This window comes from Triticum dicoccoides, chromosome 5A, assembly GCF_002162155.2.
Source record: "Triticum dicoccoides isolate Atlit2015 ecotype Zavitan chromosome 5A, WEW_v2.0, whole genome shotgun sequence".
Taxonomy (NCBI): domain Eukaryota; kingdom Viridiplantae; phylum Streptophyta; class Magnoliopsida; order Poales; family Poaceae; genus Triticum; species Triticum dicoccoides.
This window is the reverse complement of record NC_041388.1, coordinates 241,702,155-241,716,885: the sequence shown is the minus strand read 5'-3', so window position 1 is coordinate 241,716,885 and position 14,731 is coordinate 241,702,155.

Here is a 14,731-nt window from a genome sequence, read left to right as displayed (position 1 = left end):
CGCCGGCTGCGCTGATGTTGGCGAAGCCCCCGGGCGTATTGACGGCGCGCAAATGTGGTGAGGCTCGCCGCGCGACCTTGCATTGGCCTGGGGGGAAGTCGATAGCTGAAGGGTGGCGCTCCTGATGCCGCTGCGTCCAGGAGCTCTGCAACACGCTCAAGCAGCGTGTCCTGGCCGCTCTCCATCAGCCTGCATCACAGCAGCCCCCTTGCCACTGTGAGTGCCGCCCGCATGTTCGCTTGCTCCCGCCGTGAGTGCGGCACCGTCGCAGCGGCGTGACTTGCTGCTCGCGCTTGCCGCGGGGTGAGGGTGGATGATGCCTGGCCACGCTGTCCGCGCCCGGCAGAGCTCGGTGACGCCCGCGCCGCCTGGGGTGCGGGATCGAGATCTTCATGGGCAGGCGGCGCCGTCCGGGCCGGCTAGTCTGGCCAGCGGTCGGGTCCGGCTCTTGGGTCGCCAGACATCATAGCTGGTGAACGTCGGAGAGCCGATTGGTGGAGAAAAGGCTCTAGCGCACCCCTACCTAGCGCGCCAAATGTCGGGGTTTGGGGTCCCGGCAAACCCTTAAGGTTCGAACACTGGGGTGCGCGCGAAGTCTTTCCCTCCAACTGATCTACTCTCTAGCTTACTAGGATCTCGCGGACGAACTCGATGAACTCACAACACAGAAGGACACAAGGTTTATACTGGTTCGGGCCACCGTTGTGGTGTAATACCATACTCTTGTGTGGTGGTGGTGGATTTCCTCTTGGCCTGATGATGAACAATATAAGGGAAGAACGGCCTCCTGAGGTTGAGGCGTTCTTGTGCTCGGTGAGCTTGTGTGTGTGGTGGTCTCTCTTTTTTGGTCGGGGATCCCCTTTTCCACTGTGGTGGCTAGTCCTATTTATAAAGGCCCTGGTCCTCTTCCCAAATATCGATCGGGAAGGGAGCCAACAATGGCGGGCTAATTTTAAGGGAGACAACTAGTACAAGCTATCCTGACAAAAGTAGTCTTCGCCTGCACAAAGTTCCGGTGGTGACGCCGTTCCGGGATCCACGATGACCTCCGTCTTGCAGTCCTCGGTCTTGGTCTTGTTGCACCGAAATGGCAACCTTTGCCTGATGCCTCGGTACTCTACGGTTGCGCTGGCCCCCTTTGCACCAAAGAGGAAACAAGGACGCTGTGCGTGCTGGCGCCCGCTTGGTGTCGATCGTCATGGCTCATGTCATGAAAGCCTCGTGAGGTTCGCCCGGCCTTGATATCTCCACTCCTCATGAGCCTGCCCAGCTAGGCCACTCCGGAGGAGGTCCTGCATCGTCCGCCTCGCGAGGGTCTTGAGTGCTTTGCTGATGAAGATGGGCCGTACGGCCTGCTGGCTCAGCCACGCCGCGGGCCGCAGGCAGGTAAGTCTAGGGACCCCCGTTCCCAGAATGCCGACACAGCTACTTCGGGTTGGTGAAGCGGCTTGTTAGTGCCTGCCCGCGGTTTGAGGTCGTAAAGCGGTCGGTCTGTATTGAAGGTGCCCGGATGGCCTTTGCTCTTTGCAAGATGTGGTGGGCGAAGATGGACGCCGTCGAGCTGACCAAGGGGCCGCCGAAGGGCAAGGAGCACCGTACACCCGAGAGCTATTTTGCGGATGTCCTAGAGGTGTCCCGTATTGTAGCCACGTAGTCCCGTATTGAATACACTCGTATTTTGTCTTGTATGATGACAACAAATCCGCTTTGTGATATAATTTATGTTTTGGTTGTATCCTCTTGTGCGGCCGTGTTATATGAAATCTGAGGGTTGGCTAGTCGTCGGCTTCTGCCCTCACATAGGTAGTACGGAGGTGATCGGGATGGTATATAAACAATCTTGATCCAATTATATGGTCCTTGAAGGAGTTGTTTAGCACAACGAACCAGGCAACCAGACTATACGACATGAACGCCCTCACTTAGCCATAGGAGTTTTATAATGGAACATAGGCGGAGCCCCTGGTATATGAACCAGAATGCTATCAGCGTCTGATCGGGAAGTATGATCCTTCGTGAAATGTGGAAAAACCTCCAACGATTTGAGACCTCCGAACAGCTGACCGGCTCTCGCCGCATCATGACCGTCAGTTTTCGGCTTTCTCTACTTAGGTGCTCATCTGATTTAGACCAGGGCACAATTGTAGTAGTTCTCCCTTTACTAGCCTAGCCGATGTAGCGGAATTTAGGGTAGCAAGCATAGGAGACGGGAAACCCAACTATTGACCAAAAACATGATTCGGAGCCAATGCATATAATGCTAAATTTGGGGTGCCAAACTATACTTATAAGAAGTGTTCGGACTTTTGTTGCCGTAATGTGGGGTGCTATAAAGCCCCTGGCAAACATCAAAATGTACCAAAGTGTACGGGTGCTACCTAATGGGGTTATCCACAGGGAAACTGAAAAAATAAAGAAAAGAGAGAAAGAAAACAGAAAAGATGTAAAGGTAAACAACTGGGGTCCTACAGCTTCAGCTACAAACTATTTTCATTGTAATGTAATTAGTACGTTAAGGCGCATTGATACAAGCAGTGCAATAATCAACATGCTATTTAACATGCCGAAACCAGGGAAGAGCTGCATGTGGGTCCTGGAAGACAGGTAGATTTATTGTTAATGGAATCACCTAAACAGTCCCCGTATGTCTGCGCTCCTCGCCATCTTGGTGTGTCTATCCTTCAAGAGGACCGATAACCAGACCACCCGATGGGGTCTGTGGGATTAAAACATGAAATAAAACAAGAAAAAGTGAAAGCATGTGTGTATCCGATGTCAGTTAGGCCGTGCCGTGGATCACAAGCTAGCTATGCCTCCGTCGATGCACATGGAATTTTCAGTGCGTAGTTATGGATGTGTGGCACGCAGGCCACCGCTTGATCGGGACTGAGACGGAGGCCGTATTGCTAGTCGAGCTCCTGACGAGCCGAGCTCTCCTGCTGTAGAGTAGTCCGGACCCTCTTAAGGGTGGCCGAGGGCTCGACAACCGAATGAAGGTTCTGCTTGAGAAGGCTGCTTTGTACTTCTGCTGCTAGGGCAACTGTGTGCTCTTTTGTATGGAGAGAGCATTATGTATTGCCATTGACTCTTATGATGCCGCGTGGCCGGGCATCTTGAGCTTGAGATAAGCATAGTGTGGCACTGTGTTGAATCGAGCAAACGCAGTTCGTCCGAGCAGTGCATGATAGCCGCTATGGAATGGGACGATATCGAAGACTAACTCCTCACTTCGGAAGTTGTCCGGAGATCCGAAGACAACCTCTAATGTGATTGAGCCCGTACAACGAGCCTCTACGCCTGGAATGACTCCTTTAAAGGTGGTCTTTGTAGGCTTGATCCTTGATGGGTCAATGCCCATTTTTCGCATTGTATCCTGATAGAGAATATTGAGGCTGCTACCGCCGTCCATGAGGACACGAGTTAGGTGGAACCCATCAATTATTGGGTCTAAGACCAGTGCGGTTGAGCCTCCATGACGAATGTTGGTCGGGTGATCCCGACGATCAAAGGTGATCGGGCATGACGACCATGGGTTGAATTTTGGGGCGACTAGCTCTATCGCGTAGACGTCCCTGAGTACGCTTGCGCTCCCTCTTAGGGATGTGGGTAGCATATATCATGTTCACTATTTTGACCTAAGGGGGAAACTTCTTCTGTCCCCCTGTGTTTGGTTGTCGTGGCTCTTCGTCATCATCCTCGCTTTGCGATCCCTTTTCCCTATTCTCGGCGTTTAATCTTCCGGCCTGTTTGAACACGTAGCACTCTCTATTTGTATGATTAGGAGGCTTGTCGGGGGTGCCGTGAATCTGGCACGGCTGATCAAGTATGTGGTCCAAGCTGGATGGGCCCGAATTGTTCTTTTGGAATGGATTCTTCCGCTGACCGGACTTAGAGTCGCTGAATCCGGCGTTGACCGCCATATCATCGGTGTTGCTTTTAACTTCAGGGGTATCGGTGTCGCTTGTATTGTTTTTGCTACGGGCCAACCAACTGTCCTCGCCCGCACAAAAGCGGGTCATGAGTGCCGTGAGGGCTGCCATGGATTTCGGCTTTTCTTGGCCAAGGTGGCGAGCGAGCCATTCGTCGCGGATGCTATGCTTAAAACCTACTAGAGCTTCAGCGTCCAGACAGTCGACTATTTGGTTCTTTTTAGTTAAGAATCTTGTCCAGAATTTCCTGGCGGACTCTCCGGGTTGTTGACCTATATGGCTTAAGTCATCAGCGTCCGAAGGTCGAACACATATGTACCTTGGAAGTTATCGAGGAAAGCCTCTTCCAAGTCCTCCCAGCTGCCAATGGAATTTTCAGGCAGACTGTTTAGCCAATGCTGAGCTGGCCCTTTGAGTTTTAGAGGGAGGTATTTTATGGCGTGGAGGTCATCTCCGTGGGCCATATGGATGTGGAGAATGAAGTCCTCGATCCACACCGCAGGGTCCGTGGTTCCATCGTATGATTTTATGTTCACGGGCTTGAATCCTTCGGGGAATTCGTGATCCAGGACCTCATCAGTGAAGCAATGAGGGTGTGCGGGGCCTCTATATCGAGCCGTATCGTGACGCAGCTCTGATAGAGTCTGTCTGCGGTGTTCGGTCCCCGCATGACTGGGTTTGTCATGTCTGAATAGGTGGCCGTGGTCGCGTGTCGAGGCGCGTCCTCGCGATCCGTAGATTGATCTTGTATGTCCTGCTTTATTATTCAGGTTCTGCCAGAGGTCATATGTATGGCCGTGGGCTAATTTACCTCTGCCTAAGTGATGAGGCGGGGCGGGCTGGTGTTCGGCATGAGTTATCGTTCTCTCCCGACCATGTGGTGGTCGGTCGGCCGTATTGTGCGATGGTGGTATGTACTCCGGTGCCTCCTCGTCGAAGTGAGGTAGCAATTTGCGTTTTGGGTAGCTTTTGGTTGGGCGCTTGAGGCCATACTCTTCGGCTGCTAGGACATCATTCCATTTATCATTGAGTAGATCTTGGTCAGCTTGAAGCTGCTGCTGCTTCTTTTTCAAGCTCCTTGCCGTGGCTATTAGCTGGTGCTTGAAGCGCTCCTACTCAAGAGGTTCCTCGGGCACGATGAAATCTTCGGTGCCGAGGCTCACCTCATCTTCAGAGAGCGAGAGGTAATTATCGTCCTCCAAATCTTCATGCGTGGCCTGTTTAACAGGGCTAACCTGCTCATCTTCCCGTTCATCTTGTTTGTTTGCTTTATCGACGGGGTCTTCGTTGTCTCCGGCACCTTCCGGAGTGTCATCTTCTCCTGTGCCAGTGTTGTTGTCTTTACTGCGGCGTGATTTAGAGCGGCACCACTGACACCGGCGCTTGGACTGTAGTTCAGAAGGTTTATCCTCAACTGGGTCTTCCTTATCGTCGCCGCTGTTCTCCTTTGGTGCATCCACCATGTATACGTCATACGAGGAAGTGGCCGTCTAGCGTCCGGTGAACGGCGGGTTCTGGGCCTCTTCTTCTCCAGCATCGTCGTCCATACCATCGATGTCCTCGGAGTCGTAATCAAGCTCGTCGGTCAAATCCTCGATCGTGGCTATAAAGTGGGTGGCGGGTGGGAAGTAAAATTCTCCATCGTCAGCCCCTAGTTTGAGTCGGATATAGTTCGGCTGAGAGTCCTCCGCCAAGGATAGGTTTTTTAACGAGTTTAGCACATCGCCCAAAGGCGAGTGCTAGAAGATGTCTGCGGTGCTGAATTTGAAGATCGATAAACGATCAAGCTCGGCATCCACGGCCTCGCGTGGTTCGGAACCTATGACCGGAGACGAGTCTGGCGTTCCGGTGGCATAGGCATCGTGTGAGACCAGGTCCATGTGCGGCTCCAACGCCGTGGAATCTGCGGCCTCCGAGGTGGGGTTCATCCTCCCGTTTTTGGATGGCGCGGCCTGCTCCGGCTCTAGGGTCAGAGCGGTTGCAGGAGCGATCTCCTGGATGTGACCCGTTGACAGGTTTAGGTCATGATCATCGGGGTGACCGGGAGTAGCCACTGCGGTATCGAATCCGGCGAAGATCAAGTCTCCACGGATGTCTGCCACGTAGTTCAAGCTCCCGAAACTGACTTGATGGCCAGGGGCGTAGCTTTCGATCTGCTCCAAATGGCCAAACGAGTTGGCCCGCAGTGTGAAGCCACCGAATACGAAGATCTGCCCGGGGAGCAATGTTTCTCCGCAGACAGCGTCATCATTGATGATTGAAGGGGCCATCAAACCTTTCAGCGACAGCACAAAGGAACTCTCAATGAAAGCACCAATGTCGGTGTCAAAACCGGAGGATCTCGGGTAGGGGGTCCCGAACTGTGCGTCTAAGGTTGATGGTAACAGGAGACAGGGGACAGGAAGTTTTACCCAGGTTCGGGCCCTCTTGATGGAGGTAATACCCTACGTCCTGCTTGATTGATATTGATGAATATGATTATTACAAGAGTTGATCTACCACGAGATCGTAATGGCTAAACCCTAGAAGTCTAGCCTGTATGACTAAGGTGTTGAGTATATCCCTTCCGGACTACACCCTATGGTTTATATAGACACCAGGGGGATCTAGGGGTCGGTTACAAAGAAGGGAATCTACATATTCCGTCGCCAAGCTTGCCTTCCATGCCAAGGAGAGTCCCATCCGGACACAGGTGCAGTCTTCGGTCTTCATATCTTCACAGCCCATCAGTCTAGCCCATAGATAACAGGCCAGACGCCCGAGGACCCCTTAGTCCAGGACTCCCTCAATCATCTTATAATGCTACCGCCGTACTGAGCAAAATAAGATGCATAAAGGATAAACATCACATGCAATCAAAATATGTGACATGATTTGGTCATCATCATCTTGTGCCTTTGATCTCCATCTCCAAAGCACCATCATGATCTCCATCGTCACCGGCTTGACACCTTGATCTCCATCGTAGCATCATTGTTATGTAGCCAACTATTGCTTCCATGACTTTTGCTACCCCTTAGTGTTAAAGTAAAGCAATTACATGGAGATTGCATTTCATACAATAAAGCGACAACCATAAGGCTCCTGCCAGTTGCCGATAACTTTTACAAAACATGATCATCTCATACAACAATTTATATATTATCACGTCTTGACCATATCACATCACAACATGCCCTACAAAAACAAGTTAGACATCCTCTGGTTTGTTGTTGCAAGTTTTACGTGACAGCTACGGGCTTCTAGCAAGAACCGTTCTTACCTACGCATCAAAACCACAATGATTTTTCGTCAAGTGTGTTGTTTTAACCTTTAACAAGGACCGGCCGTAATCAAAACTCGATTCAACTAAAGTTGGAGAAATAGACACCCACCAGCCACCTGTGTGCGAAGCACGTCGGTACAACCAGTCTCACGAACGCGGTCATGTAATGTTGGTTTGGGCCGCTTCATCCAACAATACCGCCAAATCAGAGTACGACGTTGGTGGTAAGCAGTATGACTATTATCGCACACAACTCTTTGTGTTCTACTCGTGCATACTACCTCCTTTCCGGTTTATAGGCCTCAATTCAAAAATCTTACCAACCAAGGTAGATGGTGAGTGGTGGAATTTTTTTGTAGTTTGCAAAACCACTCAATTAATGGGCTTTTTTCCCTCAAAAATTGTGTTCACCAATGCATTAATTGCAATGCATGCATGCACAAACTACATGCGTCGGTCAATTTTCTCTTAATACTTGCATGCAATGATTTATTGCACCTTAAAATCTGAACATGTGATGGGGAACAACCAAATTGAGACTTATAAAATGGGAAAACTAAAATTTTGAGATAATCCCTATAAACAGGAAAGGAGGGAGTATAACATCTACTCATAGACCTGGCTCTAATACCACTATTGAGGAACACAATATTTCCAAAAAATTCCTATGATCACGCAAGATCTATCTAGGAGATGCATAGGAACGAGAGGTTAGTGTGTGTCCACGTAACCTCGTAGACCGAAAGCGGAAGCGTTTAGTAACGCGGTTGATGTAGTCGAATTACTTCACGATACAACCGATCCAAGTACCGAATGTACGGCACCTCCAGGTTCTGCACACGTTCAGCACGATGACGTCCCTCGAGCTATTGATCTAGTTGAGGACGAGGGAGAGTTCCTTCAGCACGACGGCATGGCAACAGTGATGATGAAGTTACCGGCGTAGGGCTTCGCCTAAGCAGTACAACGATATGACCGAGGTGGGAAACTATGGAGGGGTGCACCACACACAGCTAAGAGATGCCTGTTGTGCCTTTGTGGTGCCCCCCGCCTCCGTATATAAAGGAGGGAGGAGGAGGTGGTCGGCCTAGGGGGCGCGCCATAAGGGGGGAGTCCTACTTGGACTCCTAGTCCAAGTAGGATTCGCCCCCCTGCTTCCTTCCATCGGAGAGGGAATAGGGGAAGGGGAAGGGAAAGAGAGGGAGAAGAAAAGAGGGGGGCCGACCCATTCCCCTAGTCAAATTCGGTTTGTGCAAGGGGGGGGCCTCTCACGTGGCCTTTCTCCTCTCCTCCAATAAGGCCCAATACTTCTCCCGGGGGTTCCGGTAACCTCCTGTTACTCTGGAAAAATGCCCGAACCACTCGCCATTCCGATGTCCACATGCAACCTTCCAATATATGAATCAGTACTTCTCGACCGTTTGAGACTCCTCGTCATGTCCGTGATGTTGGGGAACGTAGTATTTCAAAACATTACCTACGATCATGCAAGATCTATCTAGGAGAAGCATAGCAACGAGCGGGGATAGTGTGTCCACGTACCCTCGTAGACCGAAAGCGGAAGCGTTTAGTAATGCGGTTGATGTAGTCCAACGTCTTTGCGATCCAACCGATCCAAGTACCGAACGCATGGCACCTTCGCGATCTGCACACGTTCAGCTCATTGACATCCCTCGAACTCTTAATCCAGTTGAGGCCGAGGGAGAGTTTTGTCAACACGACTGCGTGGTGACAGAGATGATGAAGTTACCGGCGCAGGGCTTCGCCTAGGCACTACGACAATATGACCGAGGTGTAAAACTGTGGAGGGGGCACCACACACGGCTAAGAGATTGTCTGTTGTGCCTTTGGGGTGCCCCCTGCCCCCGTATATAAAGGAGGGGAGGAGGAGGCCGGACAACAAGGGGCGCACCAGGGAGAGGGGAGTCCTACTAGGACTCCAGTCCTAGTAGGATTCGGCCCCACCCTTTTTTTCCTTCTACCGGAGGGGGAAAAGGGGAAGGAGAGGGAGTAGGAGAAGGAAAGGGGGGTGGCGCCCCCTTCCCAAGTCCAATTCGGCCTCCTCCCTTGTGGGGGGCGCACCAGCCCCTTGTGGGCTGGTTAGCCTCCCTCCTATGGCCCATATCTTTCCCCGGGGGGTTCCGGTAACCTCCCTGTACTCGAAAAAAATGCCCGAACCACTCGGAACCATTCCGATGTCCAAATGCAACCTTCCAATATATGAATCGTTACCTGTCGACCATTTCGAGACTCCTCGTCATGTCTGTGATCTCATCTGGGACTCCGAACAGCCTTCGGTCATCAAATCACATAAACTCATAATACAAATCATCATCGAACGTTAAGCGTGCGGACCCTACGGGTTCGAGAACTATGTAGACATGACCGAGACACATCTCCGGTCAATAACCAATAGCAGAACCTGGATGCTCATATTGGCTCCTACATGTTCTATGAAGATCTTTATCGATCAAACCGCATAGCAACATACATTGTTCCCTTTGTCATCCGTATGTTACTTGCCCGAGATTCGATCATCGGTATCATCATACCTAGTTCAACCTTGTTACCGACAAGTCTCTTTAATCATTCCATAATGCATCATCCCGCAACTAACTCATTAGTCACATTTCTTGCAAGGCTTATAGTGATGTGCATTACCGAGAGGGCCTAGAGATACCTCTCCGACAATCAGAGTGACAAATCCTAATCTTGATCTATGCCAACTCAACAAACACCATTGGAGACACCTATAGAGCATCTTTATGATCACCCAGTTACGTTGTGAAGTTTGATAGCACACTAAGTGTTCCTCTGGTATTCGGGAGTTGCATAATATCATAGTCATAGGAACATGTATAAGTCATGAAGAAAGCAATGGCAATAAACTTAACGATCATTATGCTAAGCTAATGGATGGGTCTTGTCCATCACATCATTCTCTAATGATGTGATGTCGTTCATCAAATGACAACACATGTCTATGGCTAGGAAACTTAACCATCTTTGTTTAACGAGTTAGTCAAGTAGAGGCATACTAGCATTGGTGCACGTCAGTCCTAAACAAACAGTTTTTAACCCCTTTCCGCGACGTCATATGGAACTGTCTCCAAGTGAGTGTGGGCGACAGGGGTTCCTTCCCACACGACCCAGAAACCGTCGGGGATAGGGCCCCTACAGTACTCCTATTCGTTTCTACTCGCATTGCCATCGGAGTCGGTATTCTGTGGCGCTACGTTTACGATGCGCGGCCCATCACAAACGGTTCACTATTATAGAACGTGTATGATGCGTGGCCCATCACAAACGGTTCACCGTTAAGAAAGATTAGCTAATCGTCGTGCGGGTGTCGGACGGGATTACAAAACGTCGGACCGTCGTAACATCGTTGTACACGACAACTATTGTACACGATATTCTGTGGTGCAACGTTTACGATGCATACTTCATCACAAACAGTTCATGGTTGCAAATCGTGTATGATAAGGCAACTAACACAAACGTTTAGTTTGCCCGCACCGTTTGTGATATTGTCTGACATCGCACACGCTTTGCAAACGGCAACTGTGTGCATGCTTGCACACGTTTCCTCTCTTTGAACCGTCTCGGATTATGGTACATATCACAAACGTTTGTGTTTTACCAACCATGTGTGCCGTAACAACTTGGAGAGCGTAATTTCATCGTAATTTAATTGCTGCTTTTCCAAATTGTACCGGATTTGGATTTGAATTTGAATGTATTCTACAAATTTATTCATATCCATCAGGTTCAAACAACCAATGCATTCGATTCATAGGTACATATGTTCAAGAATTACATAAGAACCAAATAAATAATGATGAAGCACAGTTGTATACTTGTACTATTAAATATGGTAAAGAAAGAGGCAAAATATATTCTGGTTGCTGAACAAGGTGAAGCGGAATGCCCATATTGTGCCCTCCTCCATGCAGAAGGCACGCACGACTCTAGTCCAACCCCTTGTGATGGCCGACCACCCATCCTTCACGGTCTTCATGAAAACATCTAGATAATCACCGTGCTCTGGTAGAAATACTTTAACCTTTGCTTGCCCACCAATCATGTAGTTTGAGAGGTAATCTTGAGTAAAGTGCTTTGGCAACCACTGCAAAGGAATAAGATTTCAGACATTGTCATCTGACACAACTCGTTATGGGTAGTAAAAGGAAGGCTGCAGAGTTCTTACTTACCATCCTACAGTTTGTTATTGTCTTGGATAAAGTGCAAACAAATAGTTTAATTGCCATCTTTGGACCCATTTTACTAACAATCTTTATCAGCTTCCTCACTTGATGCTAGTTCATTGATATCTCATTGCCCAATACACAGAAAGGGTCGAAACGCGGATCTTTACCAATGACATATGTACCTAAAAGCACCAAGTTAATATTAGAAGCTAAACAACAATGGCACAATAATGTAGTACAACACTCTTTTATAATATGTCTATATACATCCGTATGTGGTAGTCCATTTGAAATATCTAAAAAGACAAATATTTAGGAACGGAGGGAGTATCTTATAACATCCAATATACTCATGTATTAGATGAATTAACATCTTATATTATGGGCCGGAAGGAGTTTAGTTCGTTCTTGAAAATTATCTGCTGATGTATCCACGAGTTACAATTAGTTTGAGCTAGTTCGGGCTCAAATAGCCCTAAAGTATATCTAAACAAGAGGGCTAGTTTGAGCTAGTTGCATCTATAACCCACCCAAAAAAACTAGAGTCCAACCCAAGAGGTGCTAATTGGAGCTAGTTCTCCTAGTGCATTTATTGTCAATCTAACCCTGCCATCCAAACAACTCTTCAGGTGGAGTTAGTTCAGGGTTAGTAATGAGCTAGAAACTAACTTTATCCTCTAGCTAAGTTGAGTATCCAAACAGGGTTGTGTTGTTGCTGTTGCTGCTGCTGCTCTTCTACGTATATCTATACATCATTAGAACATTAATGTAACACTCTTCCTTGTTGCTATGTAGCCTAGGATTGCATATTTAGACATTAAGTACAATGCATGTTGCTATGTAGCCTCAGATATATTACATATGGCCCTAGTTAACCTAAGGAAAAATGGGTTGCAGATATATTTAGTTAAAAGTCCGATTCACCGATTAGTCCCTTATCAGCCGCCGACCTATATGGTACCAGCTACGGATATCCTAAATAGTGAGCAGATATAAACCATGGGATGAAACTAACTTCGATGGAAAATAGCAGTCATTCCCAAAATTGTCCTATGTAGGTACATCAAGAAGCATTTTAAGCACAATAGGCTAAACATCAACCAAAATTACACATGGAAGACAAAATAATCTCCAAAAGATAGCTTCAGTGTGCAGGTTTAAGCACGCTAGTAAAGCAAAACAAGTGGAAAGGTGTGCTAACTGCAATAGGTCTAACATTTAACAACAAGCAAACATGGTCATTCAAACTGGTATTGTGCCGGTCAAAGTACACTGGTTATCGTTAAATAAAAATGGAAAGGCGTGTTAACTACAAGATGCAGCAACCAAATGTAGTCATAGTGGTATTGTTGAAACTGGTACTGATGAAATTGAACTGCCTAGTTCATACTTGCACATATAGAACATCACGTTGTGAATAACTAGAATAAACAAGGCATACGACGAACAACCAAAGATAGCATTTGAAAATGAACATATGCTAACTACAAACAACTGAACAATCAAAAAACTTTAAAAGAGGAATATGCTAGCTATAACAGGTTTAACAACAAGCAAATATATGCATTCCTATTGGTATGTTTAAAACTGGATTGATGAAATGTAATGCACAGTAAATAATTACACATATAGAGCATCACATTGTGAACAACTGAAATAAACAAATCATGGGTTTCCTCACTTGTCACAGATGGGCGCGTCCCGTGGAAAGAGCATGGACCCTGGATGCGCTCCATGTTGTTGCAGATGAGCTCCTTCCCCTTGGAAGAGCACATCTATAGGGTGCCCTCCCTGATGTCGCAGACAGGCACTTTTTCCTTGGAAAGCAGATGGGCTCTTTCCCCTTGGAAGAGCCGGAGAGGGTGCCGACCTTGTGGTCGCCGTCGATGAGGTCTGACTTGGAAGATGTGGATCCCAAGCCAGCATCACAGAACATGTCCTTCTGAAATGACAAAAGGGGCTCCATGGTGATGTAGAATGGCAAATTGTTGACAGCGAGCCAGAGGAGATCAGCGGTGGGGCCATGGATGAGATCGACGGTGGTTAAACCCGAGGGGTTGGGGGTGGGCCACTTAACCTGTGACACAGCCTGCCTCGGGGCGTCGCTGTCGATGACCTCGATGTCGTAGCCGGTGGACGAGACATGCCTGCATACTATAGCCCGCTACTTGAGTGCCATCTGCCAGTAATGGTCATCAGCTTCCTCTGAGACGTCGGGCGAAGAGACCGCTATACACCTCTTTTGGGCCAGTCGCTCCTCGAGCTCCACGGGAAGCGTAGCCGGGCTTAGGCTGCGATGCTCTGGAGTGGGGGATGGGGATGGGGATGGGGATCTGTGGGAAAGGGGGCGTTTGGCAGGCGTCATCTAAGAAACTCAGCGCGGCCTGGGTATGGAGATCGGTGGGTAAGCTGCACGGGCAAATCGGCAGATGTTGACAATGGAGGGCTTGCAGCGGCGGCGGGGACTTTGCTAGGGTTTTGAGCGAGGTAGGGGGTGTGTGTGCGCGCGCGCGCACGCCCGAGGAGGTTTTGGTGTGTGTGTGTGTGGAGGGGGCGCGGGGTGTTTGAGGAAATGACGCGGGTACTGAAAATTTTACTACGCGGGAGTGAAATGCCGGGCTATTGAAAATTTTGATGATAGTGCATCGCACACGGTACGGAGATAACAACTGTGTGTTATGAAAAAGAGAGACCCTCGAGGCGGGCAGATATTTTCGATGCAGGCGGGAGTGGGAACGAGAAACATCACACACAGTCTGGAGATAACAACCTGTGTTATTAAACAGAAAAACCCTCGAATCGGGCAGATATTTTTGAGAGGGGGAGGCTCGTGGAGCCCAATGTACTGTGCGGATGTGTGCGTGACAGGTGCACCGGCGTGGCACATGGTTAGTTTGAGTGAACCGTGTCTATTGGATCATCCGACTTGTCTAATGTTCATAAATTTGGCGAAAAATGACGCGGGATAGGGCCAGAACACAAACACACTTGCATGTTGACCAAATTTATGTATCAAAAGGGTGGTTTGATTTTCAAATACCAAATGCAACTTCGATGTGGCACCTCTCTCACAAAGCGCACGCTATTGCTTGCTCCCACCCTCTCGTGTCTTTACGAAGGGAATCATAAGCTATGAATGCATGCCCCCTCCCCCTCAACCAAGGTTCACCTAGAAAAGTGTGAAGTAGCTAGCAGCCCCCCTCATCCCTCATGCCGGCACGAAGGGAATCCTAAGCTATATATTATGAATGCATGCACCCTCCCCCTCAACCGAGGTTCACCTAGCAAAGTGCAAAGTAGCTAGCAGCCCCCCTTCTCCCTCGTGT